General features: G+C 39.2%; 1 protein-coding gene across 14 annotated transcripts in view; it reads right to left on the bottom strand.

Moving 5' to 3' along the window:
• The window catches only part of LOC140629452 (outer dynein arm-docking complex subunit 2-like), a 274,074-nt gene that overhangs the window by 256,237 nt on the left and 5,422 nt on the right, over positions 1–12,415 (bottom strand). For 9 of the 14 annotated variants that reach the window (XR_012027288.1, XR_012027289.1, XM_072818940.1 and 6 more), the window contains exons 2-5: positions 11,358–11,475; positions 11,227–11,257; positions 10,611–10,670; positions 6,356–6,483 (exon numbers count right to left, since the gene is read on the bottom strand). The gene's annotated coding sequence lies outside the window, so the exon portion shown is untranslated. The remainder of the gene's footprint in view (positions 1–6,355; positions 6,484–10,610; positions 10,671–11,226; positions 11,258–11,357; positions 11,476–12,415) is intronic. The other 5 variants (XM_072818933.1, XM_072818931.1, XM_072818932.1 and 2 more) reach the window with 3 other exon arrangements.

The following is a 12,415-nucleotide window of genomic DNA, read 5'->3' as shown; positions in this document are numbered from 1 at the left end:
ACAGAGTTTCTGTGTAGAGTGATGAGAAGGTTTTGGAAATAGAGAGTGGTGATGTTTGCACGACATTCTGAATATACCTAATGGCATTACATTGTACGTTAACATGGTAAAAATGGCAAACTTTATACATGTATCTTACCTTAAAGAAAAACTGAAAAATAAAAGCCAACTACATGTACATTATGAAACATTGTACTCCTTACAGCTAAAAGAGAAATCACACCACTGCCATTAAGATTATACAATGAGTCTCAAAATGAAAGACAAAAACTACATAATGAATGAAAATTATTGGCAGAATTGAGAGGACTGTATGAGAGGACTGTTGCACATACAAAGTTCTGTACAATGCCATGAGACACAACATATTCAGCAACTTGTTTACATGGCATTTCTGTAAAGACTAAGATAATAATCTTAGTATGAGAGGACTGTTGCACATACAAAGTTCTGTACAATGCCATGAGACACAACATATTCAGCAACTTGTTTACATGGCATTTCTGTAAAGACTAAGATAATAATCACAATAAGATGATATATTAAACCTTTTTAAATGAAGTTTATTTTTATCTATTTTTAATTCTTTTTCCCTTATTTTTTGTATATTTGTTATTGGGGTTCGATTGGCCAACATATACTACAACACCCGATGCTCATCCCGTCAAGTGCCCCCCTCAGTGCCAGTCACCCTGTCACCCCAACCCCGGCCGACCTCCCCTTCCACCACCCCTTGTTCGTTTCCCAGAGTTAGGTGTCTCTTATGTGCTGTCACCCTCACTGATATTTCCCACTCATTTTCTTTCCTGTCCCCTTGAATCCCTTTCACTAGTTTTTATATTCCCCGAATGAATGAGACCATATGATGTTTGTCCCTCTCCGACTGACTTACTTCACTCAGAATAATATATTAAATCTAACAGACGACAGGGTAACAAATAGAGAATTTGCTTCTGTATCTCCCTCTAGATCTGGTCTAGTCTGATTCACCTGCTTCTTTTGTGTATAAATTTCTGTCACCAATTAACAGTATTTATTGAATACATACAGTACAGTACAGTCACTGCAGCAAAGTCTACTGCTATTACCCACTGTAATAAATAAAGCCATTCATTTGAAAAACTCAACAAAAGGAGAAATGACGGTTGGGCTTTTTGTAATAGCAAGAGCACGCAATGTAGCAGAGTCATTGGCTAACATGTAGTAAGTATGCTAGCAGATATTTACCTTACAAGAAAACTATTAATAGAACAGAAGTGAAAGCCCACCTCTAAGAGCTACTGTGAGAAATGCCACTAAGTGATTTTCCTGTTTAAAAATGAAAAATCCAGGGCAGCCCGGGTGGCTCTGCAGTTTAGCGCCAGCTTCGGTCCAGGGCCTGATCCTGGGGACCGGGGATCGAGTCCGACATCTGGCTCCCTGCTTGGAGTCTGCTTCACCCTCTGCCTGTGTCTCTGCCTCTCTCTCGCTCTGTGTGTCTCTCATGAATAAATAAAATCTTAAAAGTTAAATAAAAATTAAATAAAAATGAAAACCCATTATTACATGAAGACGACTTTTTTTTTTTTTAATTTTTATTTATTTATGATAGTCACAGAGAGAGAGAGAGAGAGGCAGAGACACAGGCAGAGGGAGAAGCAGGCTCCATGCACCGGGAGCCCGACGTGGGATTCGATCCCGGGTCTCCAGGATCGCGCCCTGGGCCAAAGGCAGGCGCTAAACCACTGCGCCACCCAGGGATCCCTGAAGACGACTTTTTGCTTCATTCATAAATACTTGAGGAGCAGTAACAAGGACAAGAACAAGTGTCCTGGTTTAATTTAAGAATGAAGCTCTATGTACTGATCTCCCCCCAACAAAAGTTGTATCCAAATGCCAAATCACATGCTGCTTTCTGTTCACACAGAACAGCTTGCGGTCAGCCACATACCTAATGAGCTTGATTTGCTATGGAAGAGAACTGTAAAAATAAAAACATGATCCATTCAAAACTCCAGAGTATACCTCATTTTGGAAGCCATTTGAAGAAAAAAGAGCAAGTTGAAGATGCTGATTTTCCATGATGAAATACAGTCAACATCAAAAGGGAAAAATAATTCATGTTTTAAATGAAATATGAAAACAAAACATTTGTAGGACATTGGCAAGGCCAATAAAGTCCATTCTAGTTACTTCAAAGGGCTTCTGCAAGTGGCAATATTGCAGTGATATAGTCAAAACCTTTCTTCTTTCGAATCTACTGCTTTAAGAATGGAACTTCATGCTTTTGATGTTGGAAATAAAGGTTAACCAGGTTTCTTAAGATGAGCCTATGGTATAAACAATTTGAATGTTGGCCAAACATTTTTTTCTTTTTTTTTAATAAATTTATTTTTTATTGGTGCTCAATTTGCCACCATACAGAATAACACTCAGTGCTCATCCCATCAAGTAAGTGCCCCCCTCAGTGCCCGCCACCCAGTTACCCCCACCTGCCACCCACCTCCCCTTCAACTACCCCTAGTTCGTTTCCCAGAGTTAGGAGTCTCTCATGGTCTGTCTCCCTTTCTGATATTTCCCACTCATTTTTTCTTTCCCCTTTAATCCCTTTCATTATTTTTTATATTCCCCAAATGAATGAGACCATAAAATGTTTGTCCTTCTCCGATGGACTTATTTCACGCAGCATAATACCCTCCAGGTCCATCCACGTCAAAACAAATGATGGGTATTGGTCATTTCTAATGGCTGAGTAATATTCCATTGTATACATAAACCACATCTTCTTTACCCATTCATCTTTCGATGGACATCGAGGCTCCTTCCACAGTTTAGCTATTGTGGACACCGCTGCTAGAAACATCGAGGTGCAAGTGTCCTGGCGTTTCACTGCATTTGTATCTTTGGGATAAATCCCTAGCAGTGCAATTGCTGGGTCCTAGGGCAGGTCTATTTTTAACTCTTTGAGGAACCTCCACACAGTTTTCCAGGGTGGCTGCACCATTGCACATTCCTACCAACAGTGCAAGAGGGTTCCCTTTCCTCCGCATCCTCTCCAACTTTTGTGGTTTCCTGCCTTGTTAATCTTCCCCATTCTCACTGGTGTGAGGTGGTATCTCATTGTGGTTTTGATTTGTATTTCTCTGATGGCCAGTGATGCGGAGCATTTTCTCATGTGCTTCTTGGCCATGTCTGTGTCTTCCTCTGTGAGATTTCCGTTCATGTCTTTTGCCCGTATCTTGATTGGATTGTTTGTTTCTTTGCTGTTGAGTTTAAGAAGTTCTTTACAGATCTTGGATACTAGGCCTTTAACTGAGATGTCATTTGCCAATATCTTCTCCCATTCTGTAGTTGTCTTTTAGTTTTGTTGACTGTATCTTTTGCTGTGCAAAAGCTTCTTACCTTGATGAAGTCCCCATAGTTCATTTTTGCTTTTGTTTCTCTTGCCTTCATGGATGTATCTTGCAAGAAGTTACTGTGGCCAAGTTCGAAAAGGGAGTTGCCTATGTTTTCCTCTAGGATTTTGATGGATTCTTGTTTCACATTTAGATCTTTCATCATTTTATCTTTGTATATGGTGCAAGAGAGTGGTCTAGTTTCATTCTTCTGCATGTGGATGTCCAATTTTCCAGCACCATTTACTGAAGAGACTGTCTTTTTTCCAGTGGATAGTCTTTCCTCCTTTGTCAAATATTAGTTGACCATAAAGTTGAGGGTCCACTTCTGGATTCTCATTTCTGTTCCATTGATCTATGTGTCTGTTTTTGTGCCAGTACCACACTGTCTTGATGACCACGGCTTTGTAGTACAACCTGAAATCTGGCATTCTGATGCCCATGGCTATGGTTTTCTTTTTTTTTTTTTTTTTTTTTTTTTTAATTTTCATTTTATTTATGGGAGAGAGAGAGAGAGGCAGAGAAGAGGGAGAAGCAGGTTTCATGCACCGGGATGCCCGATGTGGGATTCGATCCCAGGTCTCCAGGATCACGCCCTGGGCCAAAGGCAGGCGCCAAACCGCTGCGCCACCCAGGGATCCCGGTTTTCTTTTTTAATATTCCCCTGGCTATTCGGGGTTTTTTCAGATTCCACACAAATCTTATAATAATTTGTTCCAACTCTCTGAAGAAGTCCATGGCATTTTGATAGGGATTGTATTAAACGTGTAAATTGGGATCCCTGGGTGGCGCAGCAGTTTAGCACCTGCCTTTGGCCCAGGGCATGATCCTGGAGACCCGGGATCGGGCTCCCGGTGCATGGAGCCTGCTTCTCCCTCTGCCTGTGTCTTTGCCTCTCTCTCTCTCTCTGTGTGACTATCATAAGTAAATAAAAATTAAAAAATAAATAAAAATAAATAAAAATAAATGTGTAAATTGCCTTGGGTGATCACTGACATTTTCACAATATTAATTCTTCCAATCCTTGAGCATGGAGTATTTTTCCATCACTTTGTGTCTTCCTCACTTTCTTTCAGAAGTGTTCTGTAGTTTTTAGGGTATACATCCTTTACCTATTTGGTTAGGTTTATTCCTAGGCATCTTATGCTTTTGGGTGCAATTGTAAAAGGGATTGACTCCGTAATTTCTCTTTCTTCAGTCTCATTGTTAGTGTACAGAAATGCCACTGAATTCTGGGCATTGATTTTGTATCCTGCCACACTTGGGCCGAACATTTTTAAAAGAATTAAACAGAACTTATTTAAAAGAAAAAAAGTTATGTATGTATTGAAGTCTTTAAAAGAGCCAGAGGAAAAAAACATGCTTTGAAAGATTACTTCAAAACAGAGATCCTGACAGCTGACCTCTAACTAGAAATTTTAGGAATAATCATTTCATCATCTTTCACTATACTGAAATATAAATAGATAGATGATAGATAGATAGATAGATAGATAGATACACAGATAGATAACAAGAGCCTACCTAGCATTCTTTGCTTACTAAAAATGCCATTCAAGGGGGATCCCTGGGTGGCGCAGCGGTTTGGCGCCTACCTTTGGCCCAGGGCGCAATCCTGGAGACCCGGGATCGAGTCCCACGTCGGGCTCCCGGTGCATGGAGCCTGCTTCTCCCTCTGCCTGTGTCTCTGCCTCTCTCTCTCTCTCTCTGTGACTATCATAAATAAATAAAATTAAGACAAAAAAAAAAGATTTAAAAATGCCATTCAAGAAGACGCAGGTGGCCTGGGTCGAGGTCCTGGGATCAAGTCCCTTGTTGGGCTCCCTGCTTGGAGCCTGCTTCTCCCTCTGCCTGTGTGTCTGCCTCTCTCACGACTAAATAAATAAAATCTAAAAAAAAAAAAAATAACAGAGGCAAACAGGGAGATCATTCAAGATAGTCACATAAAAACTTCTGAAATCCTTTCCCTCAACAGACACAATATATCTACAGCTACATATAAAACAATTATCTCTGAGCAGGACAGCTACTCCACAACGAAGAATTAAACAGACAGGGAGGAGAGACAGATGCAGTTGTATTTTTGCCGAAAACCTCACCTCCCCCCATGCAACGACCTATGGAGGAGGGGTTGCACAAATACAGAACCCCTCCCTGAGGGAGGGAATCTGTACTACACATCAGGCACCATGACCCATGGGAGATGCACCAGACAGACAGCCCCCAAAGCACCTGGCTTTGGAAACCAGTGGAGCTTCCGTCCAGGAGACTCCTAGGGCTGTACTGAGTGCAGGCTCTGCTTTTACAGGGCTCACAATCAGACTCATTTGCCTCAGGACCCAGTACAAAAGCACCAGTTTGAAAGGAGCCTAGACCAGATGTGAAGGGGTTCCATTTGCTAATCTTAAAGCATCTACCAGAAGGGCAAAAGCCCACTCAGATTCCCTCCAAAGACAAAAGATACCGGAGAGTGCCATATTTACGCTTTCTCTACCTTGCTACTGCCAATGCTGGCAGGAGCTATTTTTGCATTCCCATAACCTTCTAGTACCTCCTTCCCCCTCCATACTGCTGCCACGGCCCTGCCAGAAGCAGGAGGCCAGTGCCCTGACCTCTAGTTACACTCCCACTGCCAGAGGCCTCCAAGCCAGCAGGTACATGCAACCCACACAGGGGGTGCCTACTGAATATGAGACTCTGGGGCCAGGGTGGATTGTGTTTGTGAGCCCCACAGGTCTAGAATAATTGGGGAAACAGTATGAGAGACAACCAAACACTGAAGCAAGGCTACTATAAACAAAAATGTTCACCCACACACAGCCACACCTTCAGGACTAGAAGAGATAGCTGTTTCACCTAACACAAAGACATACATACATACAAAGTCAGGCAACATGAGGAAACAGGTAAACATGTTCCCAATGAAAGACCAGGATTAAACCCCAGAAAAACTCAACAAAGTGGGTATAGACCAAATGTACCTCAAAATGTAAGGCCACGTATGACCAGTGCACAGCTAGCATCATGCTCAACAGGGAAAAGCTTCCTGCTTAACATCAGGTACAAGGCGAGGATGCTAACACAGTATTGGAAGTCTTGGCCACAGCAGCTAGGAAGGAAAAAGAAAGAAATTGGAACCAAATTGTAAAGGAAGAAGTAAAACCATCACTATTTGTAGATGATACAATTTTATACACAGAAAACCCTAACGACTCTGTGGAAAAAAAAGACTGTTAGAACATTAGTTCTAACCTTATTTCTAAATAAATTCAGTAAAGTTGCAGGTACAAAACTGATATACACAATTCTGTCACACTTGTGTACACCAACAACAAACTATCAGGAAGAGAGACTAAGAAAACAAATCCCATTTAAAATTGCATGAAAAAATACCCAAGAATAAATTTAACCAAGGAGGTGAATGATCTATACTCTGAAAACTATAGGACACTGAGGAGAGACAATGACACTAATAAGTGGAAAGATATTCCATGCTCATGAAGAATATTGCAAAAATGTCCATACTGACCAGAGCAATCTACAGAGTCAAGGCAATCTCTATTGAAATTCTAGTGGCATTTTTCACAGAAATACAACAATCGTAAGATTTGTATAGAACCACAAAAGATCCCAAGCAGCCAAAGCAAATCTTGAGAAAGGACAAGTCTGAGACATTACACTCCTTGAATTCAAGCTGTAGTATCTAACAACTAAAGTAATCAAAATGTATGGTATTGGCATAAAAACACACACACAGATTCGTGGGACAGAAAAGAGAGCCCCGAAATAAACCCAGGCATATAAGGCCAATTACTTTACAAGAAAAGAGGCAAGAATATACAATGGAGAAAGACAATCTCTTCAATAAATGGTGCTGGGAAACCTAGACACCTACATATAAAAGACTGAAACTGGGCCATCATCTCACACCATACAAAGAAATTAACTCAAAATGGATTAAAGACTGGAATGAAAATCCTGAAATCATTAAACTCCTAGAAGAAAACATGGGTCGTAAGCTCTCTGACATCACTCTTGGAGATTTTTTTTTTCCTTTTTGGATCTTATGATTCCAAAGGCAGTGGCATCAAAAAACAAAAATAAATTAATGAGATAACATAAAACTAAAAAGCTTCTGCACAGCAAAGGAAATCATCAACAACAAAAAAGGCAATCTACCGAATAGAAGGAAGAAGAACTGCCAATTCTATCCAATAAGGGGTTAACAGCCAAAATATATACAGAAATTCATATAGCTCAATATCAACAAGAAACAAACAATTCAATATTAAAAAATGGACAGAGGATCTGAATAGACGTTTTCCCAAAGACGACATACAGATCACCAACAGGCACACGGGAAGATGCTCAACATCACAAATCATCAGAGTAATGCAAATCAAAATCACAGTGAGATATCGCTTCACACCTCTGAGAAAGGCCAATATCAGAAAGACAAGAAAAAATAAGTACTGATGAGGCTGTGGGCAAAGGGGGACCCTAGTGCACCGTTGGTGAGGTTGTAAATTGGTGCGGCCACCACAGAAAATAATCTGGAGAACAGTCAAAAACTTAAAAATACAACTCCCACATGATCCTGCAATTCCACTTTTGGGTATTTATCTGAAGATTCAAAAGGATACATGTACCTCTATGTTCACTGCAGCATTATTTACAATAGCCAAGATATGGAAATAACCAAAGTGTCCTTCCTTTGAGGGATGAATGGGAAAAGATTTACACACACACACACACACACACACACGAATACTATTCAGCAAAAAAAAAAAAAAAAGGAATACTATTCAGCCATAAAATAAATTAGCCATTTGCAACTGGCATGAATCTGAAGGGTATTATGCTAAGTGAAAAAAGTCAGAAAGAGAAAGACAGATATGGTATGATTTAACTTATACCTGAAACTAAACAACAAATAAAGTCAGAAATACAGAGAATACATGGGTGGTTGCCAAAAGGGAAGGGGGTGAGGCTGTGTGGGTAAAAACGGATAAAGGGGATCAAGAGTCCCATCATCCTCTTACAAAATGAATTTACGCACAGCATGGTGACTATAGTCAATAATAACATATTGCAAATTTGAAAGTTGTTTTCAGAAAATACGTCTGAAAAGTTCTTAGCACAAGAAAACAAATGGCGTGACTGTGCATGCAGAGAGATGTTAACTAGACTTACTATGGTGTTCATTGTGCAAGATATACAAATGCCAAATTTTATGTTGCACGCCTGAAACTAGTGTGTCATATATCGATTATAATTTAATAAAACGAAAAAAAAATGGAAGGAAATAAAAACATGTACTGATTCACTGAAAGACATAGTTTGATAGCCACAAACCCTCAATACAGGAGATTCTAGAGCTTTTTTACATTAAACAGGTGAAAAATCAGCCTGGATGACAAGGCTGAGCTGTAGATTGGGACTAGAACGAACAAAATGGTGGTTATACTAAATGAATAATGACGTTGATGTAAAGCAAAATAAGGATGTCTACAAGGTTGTGAGGGGTTTTTGTTTTTCTGTTTGTTTTCTAGAGAGAATTAAAATACAGGACACAATAGCACTGAAGTTGGCAGGAAAGTATATGGGGCAAAAGTGCGCTAAGATTTCTGGATCTTTTCCAGATGACAATAGACAGATTAAGATAGGATTTTATAATAAAGGATTCATGTCATAATTTCTAAGGTAGCCACTCAAATAACAGAAAGAGAATGTATTAACTTCTCAACTGTATGCAGGGAAAACCCTAACCAATCCAAAAGAAACAAAGAAAAATCAGGACAAGAAAACACAAAATACGTCAGATTTTAAATTATAAAGATCATACGTCATAATGAACTGTAGTGAAGATATTCTAGCTGAAAGTAAAGACTTCTGACTTGTTACCTCAGAAAGCTCCAACTGTAATTCACAAAAGCTGTAATAAAGCAGGAATATGGAAGAGTTGACAATAAAAGGATAGGAAAAGATATCCTGCAAATGGCAACAAAAATGTATCTACTTTAAAATAAACTCTATTAAAAAGTATAAAGTGTAGTAATTCACCAGCAAAATAACAAATTTATATTTAATAACAAATTTAAATATATACAACAAAAAATGAACAGAGGGAGCCTGGGTGGCTCAGTCGGTTAAGCACCTGCCTTCAACTCCCGTCAAGATTCCAGGGTCCTGGAATCAAGGCCCACATCAGGGTCCTTGCTCCAGGGGGGAGCCTGCTTCTCCCTCTCTCTCTCTCTGCCTGTCACTCCTCCTGCTTCTTCAGTGTCCGATAAATAAATTAAATTTAAAAAAAAACACACAAAAAACTGAACAGAACTGCAAGAAGAAAACCATGGTCATAATGGGAAACTTTTTTACCATACTTCTCTTGGTAACAGAGAATAAACGAACAAAAATCAGTGAAAACACAGAATATTTGAATAGGTTTACAAACTTGATCTACAGACACATACAGAAAACTATACTTAATGACTGCAGAATATACCTTCTTTTTAGACACAGACAGGATACATTACAGATATTGAATATGTAGCTGGCCATAAAGTGTAAACACATTTCAAAGGACTGAAATAATGCAAATTAGGTTTTCTGACCTCAAAGCAATTAAGGTAGAAATCAGGAACAAGATAAATTAAAAAAATCCTTATTTGTAAATTCAAGAAAAGTCTAAGTAAGCAACTACAAAATGATTCTAAGTTAAGAAAACCAGTACCTTGGGAGAAATGGCCTTAAATGCTAACGTTAGGAAAAGAAGAAGGTTGAAAATTTATGAACAAACGTTCATAACTAGAAAAAGAATTTTTTTAAAAAAGTCAATGAAATAAAAACTAATATACAATGAGGAAAATTAATAAGGCCAAAGGTTTATATCTAAAAAGACTAATGCCAAAACTCTGGCAATATTGAGGAAAGAGAAGAAAGGGCAGTAAGTACCAATATCAGGACCAAGAAGAAAAACAATTAGCATAGAAAGTGCACATGTGAAATATTATAAGCAACCTTTTCAGAAATTTGACAATGTAGTTGAAATGGACCAAATCTTAGAAAAATATGAATCATTAAAACTAATCAAGAAGAAATAGAAAGCCTAAACGTTCTTGTCATCTTTAAAATAGTTACCAATATCCTTATAAAAAAGAAAACATCCAGGCCCAAGGAACCCAACAAGTCAGTTCTGTTAAAGGACAAACGAACTTCAGTCTTTCATAAACTTACCCACAGAAGAGTAGAGACTTCCACCTCACAACATAAGGCTACCCAGGATATTGTGAAGATCTGATGAGAGAGATAAGAAAGCAAAATTATGGGCTGAAGTCTCATAAAAGGAGACATTAAAGTTCTAAATAAACTAGGAGTCAACTAACTCCAGCAGATTATATGTAAAGGAGAACAAATCATGAACAAATTAGGTTATCTCAAATAATAGTCCAATGATAGCCAGTTGAACAGTCAAAAATCAGTAAAAAAAAAAAAAATGTCAAAAACCAATGAACTTTCCTATGTTGAGACTGACAGGAAACAAATCATATGATCATTACAATAAATAAATAAAAAGCACTTGACAAAGTCCAATGGCTAGTCATTTAAAAAGTCATTTTACAAAGAATAAACGGAAACTTCTTAAATTGAGTAAACGGCAAATATGAAAAAAAATAATCTAGAGCAAATATGACAAAGAAGAAATGTTGAGAGAATTTCTTTTGAGATCCAGATTCACACATAATAAACAAAAATCTAGAGTAGCGAAATCAAAGTGAAAATGAAAAAGGGAATAGCTTTTTGGTCACACATTAAGGAAATGTTTCATGAATACAATTCAGAAATCACTAACCTAAAGGAAAATGGTGCTCGACGAGTAACTTCTGCATAGAGAGTAGGGGAGGACAGAACAAAGCATGAGATGACAAAATATTTTTCCATATGTTTTCCCACCAAGAGAATCTGACATCAGCATGGTTTTACCTTTACCGGTGAATGCAGGCTTTTCTCACCAAACATATCCCAGAGGAAGGTCAGGTCTTCCTGGCTGTCCACACGTGGCCCCAGCCGGCCTGCACAACAGCCAACAGCTCATACAGACCTAGAAAGTGAAAATAAAACACAAAGCGTAACCATAGAGTGATCTCATTAATTTCACTTAAGGTGTGTGTGAAGGATGGCTGGAACATGTCGTTTTTACTGGATCAGTAATCTGGGCCATCAAGCAGAATGCTTCTCCGCGGAAGCCAAGGAACCTTTTTGATTTTTAAAGCCCAAATATGTAGCATCAACAGGCTAGCCTAACCTTTCCTTTGTCAACATTCTCCAGGCATCCAAGCGGACACAACCCGAGGCAGAAAACGTGTACAAGCTATCAGAGGAAGAAGAAAACTAAATCGTCACTACATTTGCCTCAGTGTTAGCCAAAGATCAAAAGGAGTCATGAATAGGAAAAACTCCTTAGAAGAGCAGAAAATTGATAGAGTGGCCCATTAAAAAGGTTTTGTGGTTTCCAAAGAGTTCCTAATGATATATAGCTTCAAAACCATTTGCGTTATCTACATCCAAATTCAAGTTCCAAAAAGCTAAGGCCTATTAAGCCATACGTGGTGTTGCTTTCTTGTAGCTGCTCATTTTTCAAAAAGCAACAACCACAAGCTACACAGAACTGAGTTTACCTTTAACTCCAATCTGGGCGTATGCCGTACCCTCTGAAAGAGTTAAGGAAAAGGATGCAGGTTCCTCGGGGCCCTCCTCACTAGAAGCTTCCTGGGGCTAGACAGTAGCACCCTGTTCCACCAGTAGCCTGTTGCAGAAACCCTCCCACCTCCTTTGGGGCCCATCAGACTCCTGTCCAAGAACTGTTACGACAGTGCCTGCCCGGGGCCTCTTCAGGGAGGTGACCTAGAAGAAGTCAGTATCAACTCTCAGCACACGTTTCACTTTCCAGTGGGATTATACGAGGTAAAAAGGAGAAACTTCCTTTTATTTCTGTCTGCTGTCTACAAGAGCACCGAAACCTCCTGGGATCTACGACACAG

This window comes from Canis lupus (assembly GCF_048164855.1).
Source record: "Canis lupus baileyi chromosome 5 unlocalized genomic scaffold, mCanLup2.hap1 SUPER_5_unloc_7, whole genome shotgun sequence".
Classification (NCBI taxonomy): Eukaryota; Metazoa; Chordata; class Mammalia; order Carnivora; family Canidae; genus Canis; species Canis lupus.
This window is presented reverse-complemented; position numbering and strand designations above follow the sequence as displayed.